This window comes from Salmo salar, chromosome ssa28, assembly GCF_905237065.1.
Source record: "Salmo salar chromosome ssa28, Ssal_v3.1, whole genome shotgun sequence".
NCBI classification, from domain to species: domain Eukaryota; kingdom Metazoa; phylum Chordata; class Actinopteri; order Salmoniformes; family Salmonidae; genus Salmo; species Salmo salar.
The window spans coordinates 2,019,582-2,045,425 of NC_059469.1; the positions used below are offsets into that span (position 1 = coordinate 2,019,582).

The 25,844-nt window shown below is 43.7% G+C and overlaps 1 protein-coding gene across 1 annotated transcript in view; it reads left to right on the forward strand.

Moving 5' to 3' along the window:
- The first annotated feature begins 1,913 nt into the window (after nucleotides 1-1,913).
- Nucleotides 1,914-25,844, forward strand: part of LOC106589304 (thyroid hormone receptor alpha) — a 193,465-nt gene continuing 169,534 nt past the window's right edge. The window contains exon 1 of the mRNA XM_014179099.2: nucleotides 1,914-2,405. The gene's annotated coding sequence lies outside the window, so the exon portion shown is untranslated. The remainder of the gene's footprint in view (nucleotides 2,406-25,844) is intronic.

The window sequence follows — 25,844 nt, forward strand, 5'->3', positions numbered from 1 at the left end:
TAATGGGTGAGTTATCTCTAATAGCAGAAATATCATAATGTTTACTGTATATGAGTTCTTAACACCTTGGAAAGGGTCCATAGCCTAGTAGGCTACTGATGGAAATATCTGCAGTCAGCCATGATAGGAATGTTAGTGTGCTAGAGGGTGATTATTCAGACTGAATGGAAGCGAGAGTTAGGTTTTACCACGTCACCTTAGAATGACGCAAGGAACAGTTGGAGTTTTCCTCATTGGGGTCATGGTAAAATACATGTTTGAGGTTTTTAAATAAAATCCTTATTTAAGATAGCTAGTTTGTAACATGTGGACCTCTCCTTACTGATACCATATGACAGAAAATGCAATCCACTCCCATATTGCTCTTGGATATGAACCAAACTTCTGCTTTGCAGACAGGCGTTCTCACATTATAAATTTGAAAAATAAACTCGCTATCTGCAGAGTATTAACATTGACTAATTGTTGAGCCCTGTATCCAAATCCTCCTTCAGTTTTCAGTCCAAAATATTTTTTGGTCTATAGGCATAATACAGTAGGTAGGCCTATCTTAGATGTGTAGGTTTTCAGGGTGGATACAAAACTGCTGTAAGCTATAGAATACATTGAAGGTCAGTGGTGGAAAAACTACCCGCATGTCATTGTCACGTCCTGACCATAGCAAGATGTTATTTTCTATGGTAGAGTAGGTCAGGGTGTGACAGGGGGTGTTTTTCTATGTTTTGTATTTCTATGTTCATGTTCTAGTTTTGTATTTCTATGTTGGTTTTGTTTGGGATGATCTCCAATTAGAGGCAGCTGGTCCTCGTTGTCTCTAATTGGAGATCATACTTAAGTAGGGGTTTTTTTTCCACCTGGGTTTGTGGGAGATTAGTTTTGAGTGGTGTCTGTTTCACCTCTGCGTCACGTTTTTTTTTTGGTCATTCAAGTTTATTTATGTGTTGCATAGTTTCACAGTATAAATAAAATGTGGAACGACACACACGCTGCACTTTGGTCCGCTCATTCCTACGACAACCGTGACAGTCATACTTCAGTAAAAGTAAAGATACCTTCATAGAAAATGACTCAAGTGAAAGTCACCCAGTAAAATACTACTTGAGTAAAAGTAGTTGCTTTTAAATATACTTAAGTATCAAAGGTAAATGTAATTGCTAAAATATACTTAAGTATCAAAAGTTAAAGTAAAAGTATAAATTATTTCAAAAATCTTATATTAAACAAACCAGACAGTACCATTTTCTTGTTATTTAAAAAAAAGTATAGTCAGGGGCACACTCCAACACTCAGACATCTTTATAAACAAAGCATGTGTGTTTAGTGAGTCCGCCAGATCAGAGGCAGTAGGGATGACCAGGGATGTACTCTTGATAAGTGCGTGAATTTGACAATTTTCCTGTCCTGCTAAGCATTCAACATGTAACAGTACTTTAGGGTGTCAGGGAAAATGTATGGAGTAAAAAGTACATTATTTTCTTTAGGAATGTAGTAAAGTAAAACGTGACAAAAAATATAGACAGTAAAGTAAAGTACAGATACCTCAAAAAACACTTAAGTGGCACTTTAAAGTATTTTCCCTAAGTACTTTACACGACTGTTGAAGGTTTAACACAATAATTATTAAGCATAGCCTATAGTAAGAATTGTTGTATTCATGTTTTCCTCACGTATGCTTAATGTATGATAGTGTTTATTGTTGTATGTTTGGAAATTGTTATGTTGTATTATAGAGAAAAAGCTCCTGATCCTCACCTCATCTTCAGGTAACAAGGTTAGAGGTCTTTCTAATTCCGAAGGGAGGAGGTGGAGCGCATCTTCAGCAGACCTTTATAAGGACGAGGATAACGCGCCGCGCCAGACACGTGTGGATGCCAAGGGATGCTCAACATCTCGGAACCACATTCATTTCTATTCAGTCTGATGGCGTCATATTCAAAACAAGTTTGCTATTTTTTAATGTCGTTTTTATCAAAGAAGGCAGATGTGTTTGTAATTTACAGTGGTATTCCTGTAGAGAGCGGTAGATCGTTTTCTAAAAAATGGTTTTATGCTCGCCCCATACTGTATACATAAGCGGAGGGAAGAGAAATCCTAGCAGTTCTCTTGATTCAATTTCACAGTCGAAACGATACTGGAGCACTTTTTTTTGCACACACCTAAAGGCAAATCCCAAATAACGAGCACCTAGCGACTTTGTTTAAGTGCAATAGAGGAACTGTACGAGACAGTTTGCCCGTACGCGGTGCGTTGCGGAGGGATTTAGATAGGAAAAACCCAGTGTTGTGCAGTTGCATTCCCTACCACTTCACTTGCGCTGGATACCGGGAGGCTTTGACTTTTTTTCATCCCAGCTTCTGTCTCAAAACAACCGTATTCTCGTCTAAATCAGCGGAAGAACCTGACGGGTGAGTCTCATTGGCGCATACTTGCTTCCAAACGTGTACTACCCACCTTGCATGTTGCATTTGTGCGTATTCATCTGTCCAAGCTAGGCACTGTAGTAGCTGCATGGTTTGACAGATCAGCAGCACTATGTAGGCTACAGTATAGCTTTAGTTTGGCCTCCTAAAGTTTGGTTGCTAAAATATAATCCGCCGCAATTAGGCTTCTGTTAGTGTTTTCATTGTGGATGCAGTTGTGTCAATGTAGATAGTCAGTGTGCAATGTGTTCACATTGTCCATTGAGGGGCCTAATTTGGATTTATGATACTGCACACAAGCACGCGCACGTATGTGCGTCTTTGTCTATTAGTGTGTAGGCTATGTGGTGTGTCTTTTTGTGTAGGAGGTTCAAATATTATTTGGGCATAAAATTAGACAGTAAATGTCATATTGTTCAAAGCTGTTGTGGGTATGTGTGTAACACATTTGCAGAAAATACTTTAGATTAATTTATATTGACTCTGTCAACTTCCAAGGGTTACAGTTCAAATTACACATCACATTTGCTACGATACTGCAGAATGAAAGTGATAATTATAGGCCTATAACTACATTAATATTGATACGATAATACAATTTTCCGTCTGACTCGCATAGTGCATAATGATACAATATTGGCCTGAAAAATGTAATGGAACACATGACAGTTATGCACAGCCATATCATTTAGCCTTGTTTAGGAAATTCACGAGTTACTGTGTAATGTTAATAGCTTGGTACAATGCTACGTACTATTCTATTGTAATAAATGTGTTGTACGTCTTTTTTCTTAGCCCTGTCAAACAGCAATGACCCTTAAATGTTCTTTAAAGGAATTTCTCCTCTATCTTTCCATAGCACTTTTACATCTGCCATACTATGGACCCATATTTCAATTCTGACAGCTATATTACAATGGCTCAGGTTTTTATATTCAAAGCACATTCAGCGCATGTCCTCTCTCTGGCTAGAATGTTGAAGTTCTTGATCTTCAAAGACTTCAATTACCAATGGAAGGCTTTTGTTTTGTGCTGATTCAAATGGACAACTCGAAGAAAGAATGCCCTTTCTTTTGACATTGTCAGGATGCAAGCAAGACGACCTCCCAAGTCGTTTTCTCGGGGATAGCCTACTGATAGCTGTTTTCATTCGTGAGGAAGATATTTTTCCCTAGCTTCATGATAAAACCTAACACAGCGAGCCCTTGGCTTTCATCCAGATTTCCACCTATACAGTACATCAATCATTACCTACTTGTTTAAAACCCTGTGTTACTTGCCTCTGTTGATTATTAGCCTTGGTCAAATCAGACATTACACCATAAACATTTTTCTGAAAGCATACTCTTACAAATAAACCCAATTGTGAGCTTTGGAAAGCATCTGTAATCACATTTTACCGCTTGTGTACAGTAACTCAGCCTCCTACATTTTGAGTTCCATCACAAACAAATGAATGCACTAATGTGTACAGTACATGGTCTATTACATGTGTATTAGTGCATACTGTTTATGTTTGGCATGGGGGAATATCAGTAGGCATAAGGGATGAATAAGAGAGAAAGAGAGCGGTATTGGCCAGTGGAGCATTCATTCTGTAGCCCTATGTGACCTGCTCCCCTCTGTGTGTGTGTGTGTGTGTGTGTGTGTGTGTGTGTGTGTGTCTGTACAGTGTGTGTGTGTGTGTATTTGAGATGGCTGGCAGGCTGGCCCTCTTCAGGGGTGCTGAGGTGACCTTCTTCAGCCTCTCCCAGCTTATTTTTGTCTACAGTACTGTATATGTCTCTGTCTCTCTCTTTTGGTTTCTCTCTCTGTCTCTCTGACTCTCTCTCTCGCTCTCTCTCTCTCTCTCTCTCTCTGTATGGGGCAGTGGTGCTGAAAGCTTAGAAAAAGTTCAGTTATATAAGCAGGCTATGCAGTGCAGCCGATGTCCTGATCTGAATCCACTGTAGTATGATGTAAGAGAGAGCAGAAAAGAGCAGAGCAGAGGAGCCTAGAGAGAGACAGGGGCATGTTGGGTAGTCAAACATGTCGAACCCTTTCCTGAACACTCTAGGGCTTGGCTGAGAGTGGGCAATGGGGCCAGACTTGGAATTCGACCAGATTTCATTAGTGTCTTACTTATACAATATTGACTGAGACTGGACAATGTACTGTCTATGAGAATGATGTATTTGGTTCCAATGTTCTTAGCATTGACAGTGAATGGTTTTAATGTTGGCTGACTTGACTTGAATACAGAGTTAGTCATACAACACATGCCCCCGAAGCACTCTCTGCTCATGTCTATGATTAATTCGATTATATCACCCCTTATGCCATGCGCTCACAGGTTGCTCTCACAGTCTCCGTTCAGAAAAGCGCAGGCACACAATGCCATCAGCTGATCTGCATGTTTTTGCTCTGCTGGGAACATTGACAGTATTTGGGGCACGTTGTCTTTTTGAATGTCAGACAACATTTCTAAGCTGGATAAACCTATATCAAAGTCCATTTGATTGATAGCTTCGGATGAAGGGAGAAATGGTCCCATAGATGTGAGCGGATAACATTTTTGATTGTTTGACTGGTTATTGGTCATTTAAAAAAAAATGGAACTAGGCAAGTCAGGTAAGAATAACAAATTCTTATTTACAATGAAGGCCTACCCCAGCCAAACCTTAATCCGGACAACGCTGGGCCAATTGTGCGCCGCCCTAGAGGACTGCTATATTGTAATTACTTCGCCACCATGGCCTATTTATTGCATTAACTTACCTCATTTGCACTCACTGTATATAGACATTTTGTTTTCTTTTGTTCTACTGTATTATTAATTGTATGTTTTGTAGAGGTCGACAGATTATGATTTTTCAACGCCGATACCGATACCGATAATTGGAGGACCAAAAAAAGCCGATACTGATTCATCGGCAGATTTTTTACAATTTTATTTATTTGTAATGATGACAATTACAACAATACTGAATGAACACTTATTTTAACTTAATATAATACATCAATAAAATCAATTTAGCCTCAAATAAATGATGAAACATATTCAATTTGGTTTAAATAATGCAAAAACAAAGTGTTGGAGAAGAAAGTAAAAGTGCAATATGTGCCATGTAAGAAAGCTAACGTTTAAGTGCCTTGCTCAGAACATGGGAACATATGAAAGCTGGTGGTTCCTTTTAACATGAGTCTTCAATATTCCCAGGTAAGAAGTTTTAGGTTGTAGTTATTATAGGAATTATAGGACTATTTCTCTCTATACGATTTGTATTTCATATACCTTTGACTATTGGATGTTCTTATAGGCACTTTAGTATTGCCAGTGTAACAGTATAGCTTCCGTCCCTCTCCTCGCTCCTACCTGGGCTCGAACCAGGAACACATCGACAACAGCCACCCTCGAAGCAGCGTTACCCATGCAGAGCAAGGGGAACAACTACTCCAAGTCTCAGAGCGAGTGAAGTTTGAAACGCTATTAGCGCGCACCCCGCTAACTGGCTAGGCATTTCACATCGTTTACACCAGCCTAATCTTGGGAGTTGATAGGCTTGAAGGGGTGGGTATAGTTTGTGGAACGTTCCAACAGGAATCTGTTCCAAAAAACGTAAAGTAAAAGGTTGCCAACCAACAACGCATACAAAGTAGCAACATATACAAACCTAGCTATCTAGCTGCCGAATAGGCATCAACTCACCACGTAGCTTATTCTTAATGTTTGTCCATAGGCAACCAGAGTGAGGACAGACATTTTTCGGAATAAACGTGATGAGTGAAAAACGCAATGAAATAGACCACTCCCTACCCGGTATCTTATTCTGCCGCTATACAACTTTGTATGCGTTGTTTTTTGGCAACCTTGTTATTTACGAAGTGTTTGGAATAGATTCCTGTTGGAATGTTCCACAAATTATACCCACCCGGCTTGAAGTCATAAACAGCTTGAAGCAGGGCGAAGAGCTGCTGGCAAAACGCACGAAAGTGCTGTTTGAATGAATGCTTACGAGCCTGCTGGTGCCTACCACCGCTCAGTCAGACTGCTCTATCAAATCATAGACTTAATTATAATATAATAAACACACAGAAATACGAGCCTTAGGTCATTAATATGGTCGAATCCGGAAACTATCATCATCTCGAAAACAAAAGTTTTTTTCTTTCAGTGAAATACGGAACCGTTCCGTATTTTATCTAACGGGTGGCATCCCTAAGTCTAAATATTCCTGTTACATTGCACAACCTTCAATGTTATGTCATAATTACATAAAATTCAGGCAAATTAGTTCGCAACGAGCCAGGTGGCCCAAACTGTTGCATATACCCTGACTGCGTGCAATGAACGCAAGATAAGTGACACAATTTCATGTTAGCAGGAAATATTAATTAAATATGCAGGTTAAAAAATATATACTTGTGTATTGGTTTTAAAGAAAGGCATCGATGTTTATGGTTAGGTACATTGGTGCAACGACAGTGCTTTTTTCGCAAATGCGCCTGTTAAATCAACACCCGTTTGTCAAAGTAGACTGTGATTCAATGAGAAATTAACAGGCACCGCATCGATTATATGCAACGCAGGACACGTTAGATAAACTAGTAATATCATCAACCATGTGTAGTTAACTAGTGATTATGTTAAGATTGATAATTTTTTATAAGATAAGTTTAATGCTAGCTAGCAACTTACCTTGGTTCTTGCTGCCCTTGCGTAACAGGTAGTCAGCCTGCCATGCAGGATCCTCGTGGAGTTCAATGTAAGGCAGGTGGTTAGAGCATTGGACTAGTAACAGGAAGGTTGCAAAAACGAATCCCCGAATCCCCCTGAACAAGGCAGTTAACGCCCGTTCCTAGGCCGTCATTGAAAATAAGAATGTGTTCTTAATCTGACTTGCCTAGTTAAATAAATGTGTAAAAAAAATATATATATATAAATTCGGCAAATCGGTGGGCAAAAATACCGATTACCGATTGTTATGAAAACTTGAAATCAGCCCTAATTAATCGGCCATTCCAATTAATCGTTCGACCTCTAATGTTTTGTTTATTTCATGTGTAACTCGGTGTTGTTGTATGTGTCGAATTGCTATGCTTTATCTTGGCCAGGTCGCAGTTGCAAATGAGAACTTGTTCTCAACTAGCCTACCTGGTTAAATAAAGGTGAAATCTTTTTTTTTTTTTTTAACTCCTAATCATGGCCGGTTGTGATACAGCCTGGAATCAAACCAGGGTCTGTAGTGACTCCTCTAGCACTGAGATGCAGTGCCTTAGACTGCTGCGCCACTCGGGAGCCCGAAATGAAACATCGAATGTGCACAAATTGGTGGGAGAGAGCACATTCCGGAGCGAGACGCTCCAACCGTCTAAGCCAGACTCCCCTACTAAACTCAAGATTTTAAATTATACCCAAGACACATGATCTTCACACTGTAAGGAATATTCACAAATGGTTTCAGGTTCCAAGCAGTAGCAATTTATGGAAAACCAATGCAATTTCGAAATGAAGGTAATTACACTTATTTCAAAATGTTCTCAAATTGCATGGCATGCCAAGCCGTGCTTCTACACTTGCATTGCTTGCTGTTTGGGGTTTTAGGCTGGGTTTCTGTAGAGCACTTTGCTATATCAGCTGATGTAAGAAGAGCTTTATAAATAAATTTGATTTGATTTGAAGGCAAATACCCTCGTGGAATGTGTGCCTTACTTTGGATATGGCTGTTTTATAATGATGGGCTGTACCATCCCAGGACAGCTCGACAAAAAAAATCTCAGTCGACCAAACAATCGACCAGACGACTAAATGGGGTCAATGAAAAAGCTAGTTAGCTACCACATGTTCTTGTCAAGCTGTCAACAGAGTAGCTAGCAAGCAACAAGATATGACAAATAACAGTCTAAAAACCACTTGAGGACAAAAATCAGATTTGACCGTTCAGACACAAGTCACATTGGAAGGAATCAGATTTGTGTTTGACATCAAATAACCTACAAAGGTGGTTTGAAATGTGGCTTGAAATATCCAATTCCATGTGCTTTTTGGCTGTTAAGACTGCAGGAAAAATAACAGATTCGAATCGGATATGCATTATTTATGTGAACAAGGCTTATGTTGCTCAGACATTCCTCGAAAATAAGGGAAAGCCGCACACTCTAAGAGCTCAGATGCAAAAATTTAATAACCAACGTTTCGACAGCAAAGCTGTCTTCATCAGGGTATCATCAAAAACACTGCGAGATGAGTCATTTATATAGTGTCAAGAGACACACAGGTGTTTGTAATCATGGCCAAGTGTGGCCTAATATCATTGGTTAACTCAAATATAAAAAAAAAAATGGCATACAAAGAACATACAAAAAGACAAACAAATGGATAGCATACGATCATAGCATTTGTAGTCTAAAATGTATCTAACAAACAATTACAATGGCAAAATCACAATAATCACAAGAATGGCTTCAGATCAAAGTCTATGTTGAGACCGAAGGGAGCAAGGGTCTTTAAATTAAAGATCCAGGCAGCCTCTCATTTTAACAATAAATTATCAAGGTCATGGATGCAGTGATTGATTCAGGCCCCCAAACATTTTCATCCCACATACAATGAACCTCATGAACAGTGTAGGTACCTGTTAACATCTCAGTGTGAGCGTGAGTGAACTGGCGGTTGAATTCCTTATGGTGACATCCATACAGTACAAACAAAGCTTTGACAGGCCTCTTTGAGCCTGTGCAGAGTGCAACGCAGCCCCAAACTACTGATGAGCATACCTTCGTTGAACATTACAGAATTGATCAGTGCTTGCTGCGATGGCGGTCGAGTGTCTTGCTGTCTTCGAGATAACACACTACCACAGACAACCACACTCACACATAAACAGACCACCACCAACAAACCGTCTGCGTTTTGCTTTCAGAGCCAAATGTGGCTTTCCAAAGTTCACTCAACGCCTCGCTCCAGCCAAGCCGAGCTAAGCCTCCTCTCTTCATTTCCTAGCAGGCAGGGTCCCTATAGCTCTTCTGTTTCTTCTCCTTTTTATTTGCTTGTTTCTCCTCGGCCGGAGTTTCCATGCAGACGGCTGCCAGAGAGCGCCCTCCTCCTCCCCTCTTCTTTCATCTTCCCTCTCCTAGTATAATCATGACTGCGAGACTCTCATGAGCCCTCTCTCCCTCTCTCCCTCTCTGCCCCTCTCTCTCTTTCTCTCTCTCTTGCTCTCTCTCTTTCTCTGTGTGTCTTTTTCTGCAGCCAACCTCAGCTCACAGGGGAAAGTAATTACATATAAAACATCCTTTTATTGGACGGGGAGAGTTGAGAGGCTGTTTTACACAGCTACACCTTTCTATTATTAACAGCAGTCATGCAGCCCTGGTCCTGGTTATGACTGCTTGCTCCCTCTAGCTCCACAACCCCTTTCATGAGCAGGAAGACTTGTTGTGCGGCACGGGCGCTTTATTTTTGCCAGGGCGATGGCTTTACGAGTGGGAGTCCAACTGACGCTGGCTGGCACGAGCCTAGTAGCAACTCTGTGTATGTTCACACACTGGGAGAGAAATTAAGTTGTGACAGATTTGCGGAGATGTCAGAGGCAAGAGTGGGGAAGACCATAAAGTTGGTTGGTTGACTGACTGGCGTAGCATAATGCAGTATAAAGATTTTCTCCTGACAACTAGTTTAGTCTACCCAGAATATCAATATCATAATTAAAGACACCAGTAGTAGTGTAATCTATACTATCTTTTCAAGGAATGTCTTCCTTGTACTTATCCAAATGTATTAACTGTATTTTCATAATTGAATGATATTATTATGGGTTTTCTCACTAATCAGCAAATACTGAAACAAAAGTGCAAAGATCAATGCCGACTCCAGTAACTCTAGGTGCTTATAAAATGGGATGATTAGAACGTTGTCAGTGGACCAAGTTCTTGCCACGGACCAAGTTCTTGCCCTGGCTAATCAGTTATTGCAGTTTCCTGCTCCTGGGGACCCAAATGGCTGCACATTTTTGTTTTTGCCCTAGTACTACACCGATTACAATAGTCAACTCATCATCAAACCATTGATTAGTGTAATGAGGTGTGTCGTGCTAGAGTAAAAATAAACATGTTCACCCCTTTGAGTTCCCAGGACCATGATTACATTTTACATATTTAGCAGACGCTCTTATCCAGAGCGACTTACAGTAGTGAATGCATACATTTCATACAGCTTTTTTTTCCCCGTACTGGTCCCCCGTGGGAATCAAACCCACAACCCTAGCGTTGCAAACACCATGCTCTACCAACTGAGCCACACGGGACACACAGATTAGGGATCACCGAGCTATTGTATCTTGCAGTTTGTTTTATTGCTGTACAAAAGGTGCTTGAATGAATAGTGAACTGCTATTTTTTTTATCAACATTCAACAGCTTTGTATTGTACCTCCCGAATTGTACTGTGCATTTTAATATTTTTTTCTCTCAACAATTATTTTAACTTTGTCAACAAACACTTACTCAATTAGCATTCTTAGTCTGCATTTTGCCTTATAGGATTAATCAAACTGCAGCAAACCGGGTGGGAATCGACGAAGTAGCACAACAGTTTACATAAGATGACCATGATCTTAGCTCTCCGTTACTTAAAGAGCTCCCAATCAGGCTGGGAAAAAAATGGGTGGCTATGGTGAAGAAACATTCGCTTTTTATTGGCCAGTTTTTTTCTATTCTTTCACGCTTCAGGAAATCGGCATGGACTTATTCCAGTAGCACTCCCCCCACCTCTTGATCATTATCCTTTTATTGCGCCTTTTGATTTTAAGGCCACTTCTTACACTAGGGTCCTATTTTTTACGCTAAATGGCTGCATAGACAAGGCCAAATAAGAACTCCTTGTTGCAGAGTCGGCCCTTAAAATAGAAACATGCAGCTTTTCATTAAAGCCAATTACAAACATGGAGTGAATGGACCTAGGGATAATGTGTGTGTATGTATGTGTGTGTGGGTGCATACAAAAGGTAGTTACACCCCCCCCCCCCATCCCAATCCCATCCCACCTGAGGACCTAAGGGATCAAACTAAATAAACATACATGGGAAAAAAAGAACGAAAGAAAAATAAAAACTCATGAGCAATACATCACAAAGTGAACACCTTTCTAATATTGAGTTGCACCCCCCTTTTTCCCTCAGAACAGTCTCAATTCGTCGGGGCATGGACTCTACAAGGTGTCGACAGCATTCCACAGGGATGCTGGCCCATGTTGACTCCAATGCTTCCCGCAGTTGTGTCAAGTTGGACCATTTTTGATACACGCAGGAAACTGTTGTGTGAAAAACCCAGCAGCATTACAGTTCTTGACACACTCAAACAAGTGAGCCTGGCACCTACTACCATACCCCATTCAAAGGCACTTAAATATTTAGTCTTTAACCTGTCTCTTCCCCTTCATCTACACTGATTGAAGTGGAACCCACAAACACCAGGGTTGTGGGTTTGATTCCCACGGGGGACCAGTACAACAACATGCACTCACTACTGAAAGTCACTCTGCATGAGAGCATCTGCTAAAATGTGTAATGTCATAGAAAGAGCAGGTGTTCCTAATGTTTTGTATGTCAGGTGAGGGATGATAAAAGTTTTTGGATATAGTCCCCCCATTTTAGGGCAACAAATTCACTTATATTTGTATTAATGTTGTCACGCCCTGAGAGCCCTGAGACACAAACGTGACAGAAGATCCCACCACAACAGGACCAAGCAGCGTGCCCAGGAGGAGATGGCCTTCTGGACTTACGAGGAGATCGAGGAGAGAATAGCCTGGACTTGGGAGGAGGTCTTGGCAAGATACGAAAGCTTGCCGTTGAAGCAGACGCAGGGAGAGAAGGGAGGACAGCGACGACGCCGGGGTTCGCGGCCACAAAGACAGTCCACATTTTTTGGGGGGGGGGCACACGGGGTGGTCGGCGGAGCCGAGGAATGAGCCAAAGACCGTCAGGGAGTCGGAGAAGGAACTCAATGAAAGATTCCGGAGAGAGGTGGTGGCGATGAGAGAGCTGCAGCGTGGGCTTGCTGAGGAGCGTGACACCAGTCCGGTGTCATCTGCACCGGTTTCACGCATCTGGCCTCCAGTGCGCCTCCCCAGTCCGGTACGTTCTGTGTCTCCTCCCCGCACTCGCTTTGAGGAGCATGTCATGGCTCCGGTACAATGGGTGCAGTGTCTCCAGTGTGCCTCCACATCCCAGTGCGTCCAGTGCCAGCCCCCCGCACTTGCCGTGCGAGGGTTGTCATCTGTCCAGGACACGTTGTGCCAGCTCTACGCTCCAGACCTCCAGTGCGTCTTCACAGCCCAGTATGTCCTGTGCCTCCTCCCCGCACTCGCCTTGAAGTGCGTGTCACCAGTTCGGTGCCACCTGTACCGGCCCCACGCATCAGGCCTCCAGTGCTCCTTCCCAGTCCAGAGCTTCCGGCGACAGTTTCCAGTCCAGAGCTTCCGGCGACGTTTCACAGTCCGGAACCTCCAACGACGGTCCACAGTCCGGAACCTCCTGAGACGGTCCACAGTCCGGAACCTCCTGCGACGGTCCACAGTCCGGAACCTCCTGCGACGGTCCACAGTCCGGAGCCTCCTGCGACGGTCCACAGTCCGGAGCCTCCTGCGACGGTCCACAGTCCGGAGCCTCCTGCGACGGTCCACAGTCCGGAGCCTCCTGCGACGGTCCACAGTCCGGAGCCTCCTGCGACGGTCCACAGTCCGGAGCGTCCTGCGACGGTCCACAGTCCTGAACCTCCTGCGACGGTCCACAGGCTGGAGCCCTCCTCTGCGCCAATGCCCAGTCCAGGCACGGTGTCCAGTCCTGCTCCAAGGCCAGAGCCTTCCTCTGCACCGATGTCCAGGCACGGTGTCCAACTCAGCTCCATGGCCGGAGCCTTCCTCTGCGCCGAGGCCCAGTCCGGGCACGGCGTTCTACCCGGCTCCATGGCCGGACCCGTGGTCTGGGCGGGGCCAAAGTCCCGCACCAGAGCCGCCACCATCAGATCCACGAGTGGAGTGGGTACTTCGCCCCGCACCGGAGCCGCCACCGACGCTAGATGCCCACCCGGACCCTCCCCTATAGAGTCAGGTTTTGTGGCAGGAGTCCGCACCTTTTGGGGGGGCGGGGGGGGGTACTGTCACGCCCTGACCATAGAGAGCCTTTTATTCTCTATGTTAGTTAGGTCAGGGTGTGACTAGGGTGGGTTATCTAGGTTGTTTTCAATGTTGGCCTGGTATGGTTCCCAATCAGAGGCAGCTGTTTATCGTTGTCTCTGATTGGGGATCATATTTAGGCAGCCGTTTCCCCACTGTGTTTTGTGGGATCTTATTTTGAGTAAGTGCACGTAGCACCTCTGTCGTCACGGTTTGTTTGTTTCTTTTGGTTGTTTGTAAAGTTTCACAAAAATAAATTATGTGGAACTCAGAACACGCTGCGCCTTGGTCCTTCTCTACACACAAACGTGACAAATGTAGTAAAAAGTTAAGTATTTGGTCCCATATTCATACCACGCAATGACGACATTAAGCTTGTGACTCTATACATTTGTTGGATGCATTTGCCGTTCGTTTTGGTTGCGTTTCAAATGGATGATATTACAAAAGTGAGACAATAGGGCTTGAAATAACTGCAATATTTCTAAATATAGTAACAATCAAATTATAAACGACTTACTATAAGATTTCACCTTTCTTGTAACTGTCAAATAAATATGATCATACTCATACTTACAATATTGGCACCATTTCATATAACTAAGGACAGACTTCTCTGCCAAACGTCCACTGAGCGACGCAGACGCCATTCAAATATGTGCAGACTCGTTAACTTCAGCTTTAAATACAAAGTCATATCTGTGACCAAGAGACAGTGGTCTGGTTTAAATGCTATGAGATTGTTTTTGTATTTTTTTCCTGTTGAGCCATATGAGAACATCACAGCGAGATGAAACTGCTATTGTTGCATCCGCTGGACTCTCATCGTTTGATATGTAAGCATAGCCACGAGGTTCACAGGCACAGGAAATCGTTCCTTTGTCTGGATAGGCCAGAAAATGTGACGTGTCGCTCCCTATTCAAATAGAAGATTTCCTGTGTCTGTGAACCTCACAGCAGGGTTCGATACTGCGACCAAAACAGTCGCATTTTCCAACGTTTGACTTGGCAGTGTGACACAAATTTTGTATTGGTTGCACGGGTGCAAGGATATTATTATCATGTGAGTTGTGATACTAATTAATGCAACACATGAACAGAACATGATACAGTATTGGTTTAAATTCTGCCTCAAAATCCTGCATGTACTGTACAGTATGCAGATCATTTACAGTGATCAATTGTAGTCAAATGAAGAGAACACAGTGAGGTCCTCCATGTACAGTATGCAGAGAATGTGCAACCAATGTACTCTGTGTTAATTATGTTGATGGATAGATAGATGAGGGATGGATAGTGGGGGTGCAGGGCTGGGTCTGGGGCTGGGTTGCCAGCCAAGGTAAGATTCTCTAATGAGGGTTGCAGGAGATCTCTCCCATGAGATTTGCAACCACGCTGGAAACCCAACCTCCAAAGGCTCTCCACTACACAAAAACGTAACCTCCCTCCCTCCCTCCCTCCCTGCCCCTCCAGTCCTGGAACACCTGTCCCTTCATGCATGGGGTAGCTTGGCCATTAGAAGGCATGTTGATTGTGTGTGTGTGTGTGTGTGTGTGTGTGTGTGTGTGTGTGTGTGTGTGTGTGTGTGTGTGTGTGTGTGTGTGTGTGTGTGTGTGTGTGTGTGTGTGTGTGTGTGTGTGTGTGTGTGTGTGTGTGTGTGTGTGCACGCGCGCGCGTGTGCGAAGAGAGTGGTAGTTTATGGTGACTTGATGATGGTAACATTGCAATTTATTTGGGTTGTGGTGTGTCTCTGTCTGTCTGTCGGTTTGAATTCTCATTGTATCCTCATGGGTGAGTGGATGCATTTAAACAATTAACAAAGCGAGTCACACTATTTTATCAGGTGATTAATACACATTTACATTTCCTGTGCAGATATAGAGCACATATCATTTGCATAACATTAGTGGTGATTGTTGTTAGCTAATATACCATTACCAACAAGCAAAAAAGTCAACAGCCATGTCTTTGACTGTGACACACCATAACTGTTGACACTTCTTTCAGATATTTAAATAGTGCTGTGCTATCCTAAAATGTACTTTTTTAATACATTTTTTTGCCACTCAGATTTTTTACCAGACAAAATATTTGTTCCTGCTAAAATTACACACAAAAAAAACAAAAACAGATGAGCGTGCTTTGCAATGCTTCTAAAACAATAAATGTATTACTAGTAAGAAGTAATGTGGTATATTGTTTGATTTTATTTCATTTTTTGTGTCCTGAGGCTTTTAACCAAAATATCACAGATGAGACATAATGTTTCACTTGCCCCTTTAAGGGTGGGAGGTTGCCGTGGTAACGCGTTTGTGCCTATAGATAGTCTGACTTGTATTTGTGTTGTTTCTCTTCCCTTGCAGTTGAAACTCAAACATTGAAGAACAACCTAGCTTGTGAAAAAAAAACTATGCAAATAGCCAAGAAATACAACTACAAAGTCTCACTTCAGTAGACTTTAGTTTCAAGTAAATTAGATAAACTTTTATGCCTGTGCGCAGCGCTTCGAATAATGAAACTGTCACTCATGTCTTCAAGCGCTCACAGCCCCCAGCCATGTAGTGCTGCAGCGCGAGGCAGAAATACTTCGAAAACAGCTACTGCAGCATTTATTTTGCTACAAATGTGATCATACTTGACTTTTTTTTCACAAATACGGCTGAAAGGCTTGCACTGTGGAGCAGTGACCACCCGCCTGCACTTGGCGGGTGCTAATTTTGGGCCCTGGTGCTGTGTCATTGCATGACAGGCATTAACCTGCTTTTGAAAAAGACCTCTGTACAACACCAAGAAGTTATTTACAACCCAATTAAGGCATAAAAACTTACCAGTTTCGAGCAATGTAGGGCATGCGTGCACTGAATCATCGTTGCTGAGTTTTCATAATCTTTCAGAATGCAGGCTTCGGTGTCAGATTGACAGAAATGCTGTTTAACCAAGGCTTTAGAAAGGCGTCTCACCTGAGGCTAGGAGTAACTTGGGAGTGATCCATGGACGTTAAGTACAGTAGAGTAGGCTAGGCAAGAAACCAATATGTTTTCTATGTGTGTGTTTGTTTGTTTGTTTGTGTGTGTGTTTGGGGTGTTTTCAATTCCTACCTGTTTCTATCGTTTGCCAGGTGGTCTGGACTAAAGAAAAAGGGAATAATTCCAAACGCCCTGGGGGGGGAGTGTCCCTCCAGGTTGCTTGCTTGGATGTGTGAGTATACTGTACATGACCAAAGGGTTGTGTGTGTGTGTGTATGTGCATTTGTGTTAAGGTCAACTACTGATCTAACGTGAAATTCAAGGAGTCTGCCTAGCGACAGCGACATACTGTTCCATTCAATTCACTGTATGGCCTGTATGAGCATGTACGTGTGCATTTGGACTGTGTTATGCATGTACAATATGGATTTAATATTTTGATATAAGTTTAGGTGCTGTGTAGGTGTTTATGTTTTCATATGAAAGGGCAGATAATATGCATCTCTCACTATCGTTGCCCTTGATGTGAGGAAATGTCCTCAAAGACATGATGCAATGGATCTGTGATTACTGCACTGAGATTACTGCACTGTGATAACTGCACTGTGATTACTGCAGTTTTTAGTGTTTCTCCTAGGATTGTTTTTATCGTGGGGCAGAGTGAAATGTTTTACAGTTTTAAAACAAGTTTCCAGCAATTCTACACATTTTGTCATGGGCCATTGACCAAAAATCTACTGGCACTAACAGAATTTCTACTGGCCTGGACATGTGTAGTTTTTAAATGCATTGGTGTCGTGCAGGTTGGCATGCTTTCTCTCTGTATTCAGCTATTAATAGGCTATATTTGGTTATATATTAAAAATCTGTGTAATATAATTTAGCAATGTAAGTCATTACTCTCATCTTTAGAATTGCATTGTATTAATTGCGTTCCTTTTTGTTTCTAAAGTACCGTAATTTCCGGACTATTGAGCGCACCTGAATATAAGCCGCTACCACTGAATTTAAAAAAAAGTTGTATTTTGAACATAAATAAGCCGCACATGTCTATAAGCCGCAGGTGCCTACCGGTACAATGAAACAAATGAACTTTACACAGGCTTTAACGAAACACGGCTTGTAACAAAAATAAATAGGCTTTAACGAAACACGGCTTGTAACAAAAATAAATAGGCTTTAACGAAACACGGCTTGTAACAAAAATAAATAGGCTTTAATGAAACACGGCTTGTAACAAAAAATAAAACATTTGCAGTAAACAGTAGCCTACCAAGAAAGTCATTGCTCCAGACCAAGCTCCCGTGCAGCAGCTCTATTTCCTTTTCCAACAGCCAGATCAATCGCCTTCAACTTGAAAGCTACATCATATGCATTTCTCCGTGTCTTTGCCATGATGAGGGTGACAAAATGACTACCGTAATCAGAATGATGGGAAGTTTGAGCGCGCTCGATTTAATCTAAACAGTAAACAAAAAAGTTGTTTGACCTTAACCCGTTTGTCAATTTCATTGGTCTAATGAAAGCTTCATGCCGCCAAAAAACTGAGCACGTCACAGAATGTTTTTATTTTTTTTATTTTTTGAAAGCGGGAAAAATCCATATATTAGCCACGTCAATGTTTAGAGCCGCGAGGTTCAAAGCCTGGGAAAAAAGTAGCGGCTTATAGTCCGGAAATTACGGTATATCATTTTGAGAGAGAAATTGTGTACATCTCCAAATAGGCGCTGCTATTTTAAAGCCGCAATAAGTAACTTTTTGGGTGACCCGACCACATTCATATATAAATGTTAGTTATAGATCTGTCATTCTCATTGAAAGCAAGTCTAAGAAGCGGTAGATCTGTTCTATGTGCGCTATTTCTATGCTTCCAATATTTTTTGGGTTATGGAAAATATATTTCACAGCGGTTTAGATGGTACAATGATTCTCTACACCAGTGGTTCCCAAACTTTTTATTGTCCCATACCCCTTCAAACATTCAACCACCAGCTGCGTACCCCCTCTAGCACCAGTGTCAGCGCACTCAAATGTTGTTTTTTGTCATCATTGTAAGCCTGCCACACACACACATACATTTATTAAACATAAGAATGAGTGTGAGTTTTTTTCACAACCCGGCACGTGGGAAGTGACAAAGAGATCTTATAGGACAAGGGCAGAAATAATAATATAATAATAATCAATAATTTTGCTCTTTATTAAACCATCTTACATATAAAACCTTATTTGTTCATTGAAAATTGTGAATAACTCACCACAGGTTAATGAGAAGGGTGTGCTTGAAAGGATGCACATAACGTTGGGTTGTATTGGAGAGAGTCTCAGTCTTAAATAATTTTCCACACAGTCTGTGCCTGTATTTGGTTGTCATGCTACTGAGGGCCGAGAATCCACTCTCACATAGGTACGTGGATGCAAAATGCATCTGTGTCTTAACATTTGCCAAGGCAGGATACTCTGAGCGCAGCCCAATACAGAAATCTGTCAGTGGCTTCTGAAAACGTCTTTCAAGCTGTCAGGCATTCCCTTGGCAGCAAGAGCCTCTCGGTGGATGCTGCAGTGTACCTAAGTGGCGTCGGGAGCAACTGCTTGCACCCGCGTTACCATTTCACTATGTCTCCCTGTCATGGCTTTTGCTCCATCAGTACAGATACCAACACATCTTGAACACCAAAGTCCATTTGATGTCACAAAGCTGTTGTCACGGCTGTCTTTAGAGAGAGTGGACCAAAATGCAGCGGAGTTAGTGTTCATCATATATTTAATGATCAAACGGACACTATACAATACAAAACAATAAACAGACAACCAAAACAGTCCTGTCACGTTTAACACAGTAACAAGAACAATTACCCACAAACCCCAAAGGAAAAGTAGGCTACTTATGTGTGACTCCCAATCAGCAACAACCCTCTACAGCTGTGCCTGATTGGAAGCCACACGGCCAAAATAAACGAAACAAACCAACCTACACACTTCTCTTCTGCCACATCCTGACCCAACTACACCCTCTACTGGTCAGGACGTGACAGCTGTCCAGTACTTTAAAAATATCCTCTCCTGTTGTCCTGGTTTCCAGTGGTTTGCAGAAGAGGATGTCTTCCTTAATTGACTCCCCATAAACGTAACAGACATATACCAGGAGCTGTGCCAGGCCTGCCACGTCTGTTGACTCATCCAGCTGTAACTCATAGAATTCACTGGCTTGTATGCGAAGCAGCAATTGTTTCAAAACATCTGCTGCCATGTCACTGATGCGTCGTGAAACAGTGTTGTTTGATGTATAGTTTTTTGGGCCTTTTCCCCCAGCATTGTCTCAGCCATATCCGTGGCAACAGGAAGAGTTAAGTCCTCCACAATAGTATGGGGCTTGCCTGTCCTAGCCACTTGGTAGCTCACCATATAAGACGCTTTTAGCCCCTTCTTATTAATAGTATCTGTTGCTTTTATACATGTCTCACTACTCGAAAGTCATCTTAATTCTCTCTCCAAAAACTCCTGTGGCTTATTTTTCAAATTGGCATGTTTTGTTTCTAAATGTCTGCGCAAGAGTGAAGGTTTCATCGAGTTGTGAGATGGTACTTTTGCACATATAACAAACTGTGGCTGAGGAAAGGCACTACTCCCAATATAAGTGAACCCCAAATCAATGTAGTTCTCATCATATTTGCGCCTCTTCGATGGTCCAACGTCCTTGTCTGTTGTTCGGTGCTTTCCCGGGTAAGGGGGTAGTAGCTCTTCGGCTGCATCAGATTCACAATTGTCAGTGTCCATGCTAGCTGGGCTAACAACAAATGTAGAATTACTGATGCTAGCATTGGATGTGCTCGTGGAAGCAGAACAGCTTTTTTATTTTATTTATTTCACCTTTATTTAACCAGGTAGGCCAGTTGAGAACAAGTTCTTATTTACAACTGCGACCTGGCCAAGATAAAGCAAAGCAGTTCGACAAAAACAACAGCACAGAGTTACATATAAACAAACTTACAGTCAATAACACAATAGAAAAATATATGTACAGTGTGTGCAAATGTAGAAGAGTAGGGAGGTAAGGCAATAAATAGGCCATAGAGGCGAAATAATTACAATTTAGCATTTACACTGGAGTGATAGATGTGCAGATGATGATGTACAAGTAGAGATACTGGGGTGCAAAAGAGCAAGAAGATAAGTAACAATATGGGGATGAGGTAGTTGGGTGTGCTATTTACAGATTGGCTGTGTACAGGTACAGTGATCGGTAAGCTGCTCTGACAGCGGATGCTTAAAGTTAGAGAGGCAGATATAAGACTCCAGCTTCAGTGATTTTTGCAATTCGTTCCAGTCATTGGCAGCAGAGAACTGGAAGGAAAGGCGGCCAAAGGAAGTGTTGGCTTTGGGGATGACCAGTGAAATATACCTGCTGGAGCGCGTGCTATGGGTCAGCGTTGCAATGGTGACCAGTGAGCTGAGATAAGGCAGGGCTTTACCTAGCAAAGACTTATAGATGACCTGGAGCCAGTGGGTTTGGCCACGAATATGTAGTGAGGGCCAGCTAACGAGAGCATACAGGTCGGAGTGGTGGGAAGAATATGGGGCTTTGGTGACAAAACGCATGGCACTGTGATAGACTACATCCAGTTTGCTGAGTAGTGTTGGAGGCTATTTTGTAAATGACATCGCCGAAGTCAAGGATCGTCAGTTTTACGAGGGTATGTTTGGGAGCATGAGTGAAGGAGGCTTTGCTGCGAAATAGGAAGCCGATTCTAGATTTAATTTTGGATTGGAAATGCTTAATGTGAGTCTGGAAGGAGAGTTTACAGTCTAACCAGACACCTAGGTATTTGTAGTTGTCCACATATTCGAAGACAGAACCGTACAGAGTAGTGATGCTAGTCGGGCGGGAGGGTGCGGGCAGCAATCGGTTGAAGAGCATGCACTTAGTTTTACTAGCATTTAAAAGCAGTTGGAGGCCACGGAAGGAGTGTTGTATGGCATTGAAGCTCGTTTGGAGGTTTGTTAGCACAGTGTCCAAAGAAGGGCCAGATGTATACAGATGTAAACTTGCGTCGTCGACAGGTGCAGGTGTAGTACTGCTGGTAGTAGCAGTACTACAAGTAGAGCTGGTATGTGTCTCTATGGACACGGGCCATACTAAATGGACTGTTTAAAAATATCATTATTATATTTAAAAAAATATGAATCACATTTTTATTTGGCGTACCCCCGACGGCATTGCGCGTACCCCTGGGGGAATACCTCCTCTACACTATACTTGGATGTTTTGTCATACTGAAATTAGGCAAACTATTCAAATTTTTGCAACCGAGAAATGACTGAGAGATTTCTGCATAGTGCATCTTTAAGACAGTAGCGTTCCAAAAGGGATATCAACCTGCCTACAGTAGGCTTGCCAAGACAAATGCGAATGTGTCTTGGCAATAACTTTCCCTAAATAAGCTCAGCAAGTAGATCGATGGCAGCTTCTTTTTGCTCAGGACAGCTCGTGTGTGCTGTGTGTAACGGCTGTTGCAGGGAGTAGACCAAGGCGCAGCGTGGTGAGTGCTCATCATGTATTTATTGCACTGAGAACACATAAACAAAGAAACAAAAACCGACAGCCAAACAGTTCTGTCAGGTAAGCAACACTAAACAGAAATTACCCACAAAATCAAAAGGAAAACAGGCTGCCTAAGTATGGCTCCCAATCAGAGACAACGATATACAGCTGTCCCTGATTGAGAACCATACCTGGCCAAAACAAAGAAATAGAAAAAAAGGACATAGAATGCCCACCCTAGTCACAGTGACAGTACCCCCCCCCCCAAAGGTGCGTACTCCGGCCGCAAAACCTGACTCTAAAGGAGAGGGTCTGGGTGGGCCTTCCTTACAGGGGCCGCTCTGATGCGGGACGTGGACCCCACTCCACCTTCGGCTTGGCCCACTTAGGTGGCGCCTCTGGAGTGGGGACCCTTGCCGCCAACCCCAGACTGGGGACCCTCGCAGCGGGCCCTGGACAGGTGGGCGACTCTGGCAGCTCCGGAAAGGCGGGCGACTCTGGCAGCTACGGACAGGCGGGCGACTCTGGCAGCTACGGACAGGCGGGCGACACTGGCAGCTCCGGACAGGCGTCAGGCACAGGACTCACCAGGCTGGGGAGACATGCAGGAGGCCTGGCTCTGGGCGCAGGCACAGGACTCACCAGGCTGGGGAGACATGCAGGAGGCCTGGCTCTGGAAGCAGGCACAGGACTCACGAGGATGGGGAGACTTGCCGGAGGCCTGGCTCTGGGAGCAGGCACAGGACTCACCAGGCTGGGGAGACATGCAGGAGTCCTGGCTCTGGGAGCAGGCACAGGATTCACCAGGCTGGGGAGACCTGCAGGAGGCCTGGCTCTGGGCGCAGGCACAGGTCTCACCAGGCTGGGGAGACATGCAGGAGGCCTGGTTCTGGGAGCAGGCACAGGATAGACCGGGTCCTGGAGACGCACTGGAGGTCTGGAGCGCACGGCCTGCACAACCCATCCTGGCTGAGTTGTCACTATAGCCCGGCACGGGCGGAGCGCTGGCACAGGTCGAACTGGGCTGTGCTGGGGAATGATGGCTGCCGTGCATAGAGCAGGCGCAGGGTAGGCTGGACCTAGGAGACGCACTGGTGGCCAGATGTGCTGCGCCGGCGCACTTCTCCCTGGCTGTGAGTGCCAACTAGCACGGCACTTGCGGGGGGCTGGTATCGACCGCACCAGACTGTGCGTGCGGATGGGCGAGACCGTGCGCACTTCCGCATAGCACGGTGCTCTCCACATCAACCGCTCCCCACAGTAAGCACGGGGAGTTGGCTCAGGTCTATTGCCTGACTTACCCCAACTCCCCGTGTGCCCCCCCAAAAAAACATTTGGGGGCTGCCTCTCAGGCTCCTGTAGCTCCCTTAACTTGTCCTCCCAGAATTGACGTTCCGACTTCCATGTCCATCCTTCTCCCCGGTGCTCCAATCCACGCTGCTTGGTCTTCTTTTGGTGGGTGGTTCTGTAACGGCTGTTGCACGGAGTAGACCAAGGCGCAGCGTGTTGAGAAGTCATCGTGTATTTATTGTACTGAGAACACATAAACAAAGATACAAAAACCGACAGCCAAACAGTTCTGTCAGGTAAGCAACACTAAACAGAAATGAACCACCCACAAAACCCAAAGGAAAACAGGCTGCCTAAGTATGGCTCCCAATCAGAGACAACGATATACAGCTGTCCCTGATTGAGAACCATACCCGGCCAAAACAAAGAAATACAAAACATAGAAAAAAGGACATGGAATGCCCACCCTAGTCACACCCTGGCCTAACCAAAATAGAGAATTAAACCCTCTCTATGGCCAGGGCGTGACACTGTGAACGTGTTAACTTCCCCTCGAGAAGTTGTCACTCGCGGGAGCGTGGTGTAGGGTGTCCAATCAAATCAAATCAAATTTGATTGGTCGCGTACACTTATTTTGCACATGTTATCACAGGTGCAGCAAAAGGCTTATGATGTTTCTAGCTCCAACAGTGCAGTAATACCTAACAATACAAAACAATACACACAAATCCCCAACAAAAAATAAAGGAATGTAGAAATATCATAACGAGCAATGTCAGAGTCCAGAATATAAATATACACTGAGTGTACAAAACATTAGGAACACCCCCATTTCCCCTCAGAACAAACTAAATTGGTCAGGGCATGGACTCCCATGTTGACTCCAACCCTGATGTTTTACCTGTCTTTGTGCTTGTATCCACCCTCCTCCAGGTGTCGCCATCTTCCCCATTATCCCCAGTGCATTTATACCTGTGTTCTTTGTAAGTCTGTTGCGAGTTCGTCTTGTCTCATCAAGCCTACCAGCGTGTTTTTCTGTGCTCCTGTTTTTCCTAGTCTCTGTTTTCTATCCCTCCCAGTTCCGACCTTTTCTGCCTGCCCTGACACTGAGCCCGCCTGCCTGACCGTTCTGCCATCCCTGACCTCAAGCCTGCCTGCCGCCCTGTACCTTTCGGATTCTGACCTGGTTAATGAACTTCTGCCAGTCCTTGACCTGCCTATTGCCTGCCCCTTGTATTTTAATAAATATCAGAGACTTGAACCATCTGCCTCCTGTGTCTGCATCTGGGTCTCGCCCTCTGTCGTTATACTAAGTTTACACTGAAGTGGAGTGGCAGCGGCGATTAAGCAGCGGCAACGATTTAGCAGGGGCAGCCCGCGGCTGCTTAATGAATATAGGGAAAACACTGAGTTTTAGAGCTATAGACTCACTGGCTGGGATGGAGTACATACACCCAAATGCATGCACACACACATACAGTGAGGGAAAAAAGTATTTGATCCCCTGCTGATTTTGTACGTTTGCCCACTGACAAAGAAAGGATCAGTCTATAATTTTAATGGTAGGTTTATTTGAACAGTGAGAGACAGAATAACAACAAAAAAATACAGAAAAACGCATGTCAAAAATGTTATAAATTGATTTGCATTTTAATGAGGGAAATAAGTATTTGACCCCCTCTCAATCAGAAAGATTTCTGGCTCCCAGGTGTCTTTTATACAGGTAACGAGCTGAGGATTAGGAGCACACTCAAAGGGAGTGCTCCTAATCTCAGCTTGTTACCTGTATAAAAGACACCTGTCCACAGAAGTAATCAATCAATCAGATTCCAAACTCTCCACCATGGCCAAGACCAAAGAGCTCTCCAAGGATGTCAGGGATAAGATTGTAGACCTACACAAGGCTGGAATGGGCTACAAGACCATCGCCAAGCAGCTTGGTGAGAAGGTGACAACAGTTGGTGCGATTATTCGCAAATGGAAGAAACACAAAAGAACTGTCAATCTCCCTCGGACTGGGGCTCCATGCAAGATCTCACCTCGTGGAGTTGCAATGATCATGAGAACGGTGAGGAATAAGCCCAGAACTACACGGGAGGATCTTGTCAATGATCTCAAGGCAGCTGGGACCATAGTCACCAAGAAAACAATTGGTAACACACTATGCCGTGAAGGACTGAAATCCTGCAGCGCCCGCAAGGTCCCCCTGCTCAAGAAAGCACATATACATGCCCGTCTGAAGTTTGCCAATGAACATCTGATTGATTCAGAGGACAACTGGGTGAAAGTGTTGTGGTCAGATGAGACCAAAATGGAGCTCTTTGGCATCAACTCAACTCGCCGTGTTTGGAGGAGGAGGAATGCTGCCTATGACCCTAAGAACACCATCCCCACCGTCAAACATGGAGGTGGAAACATTATGCTTTGGGGGTGTTTTTCTGCTAAGGGGACAGGACAACTTCACCGCATCAA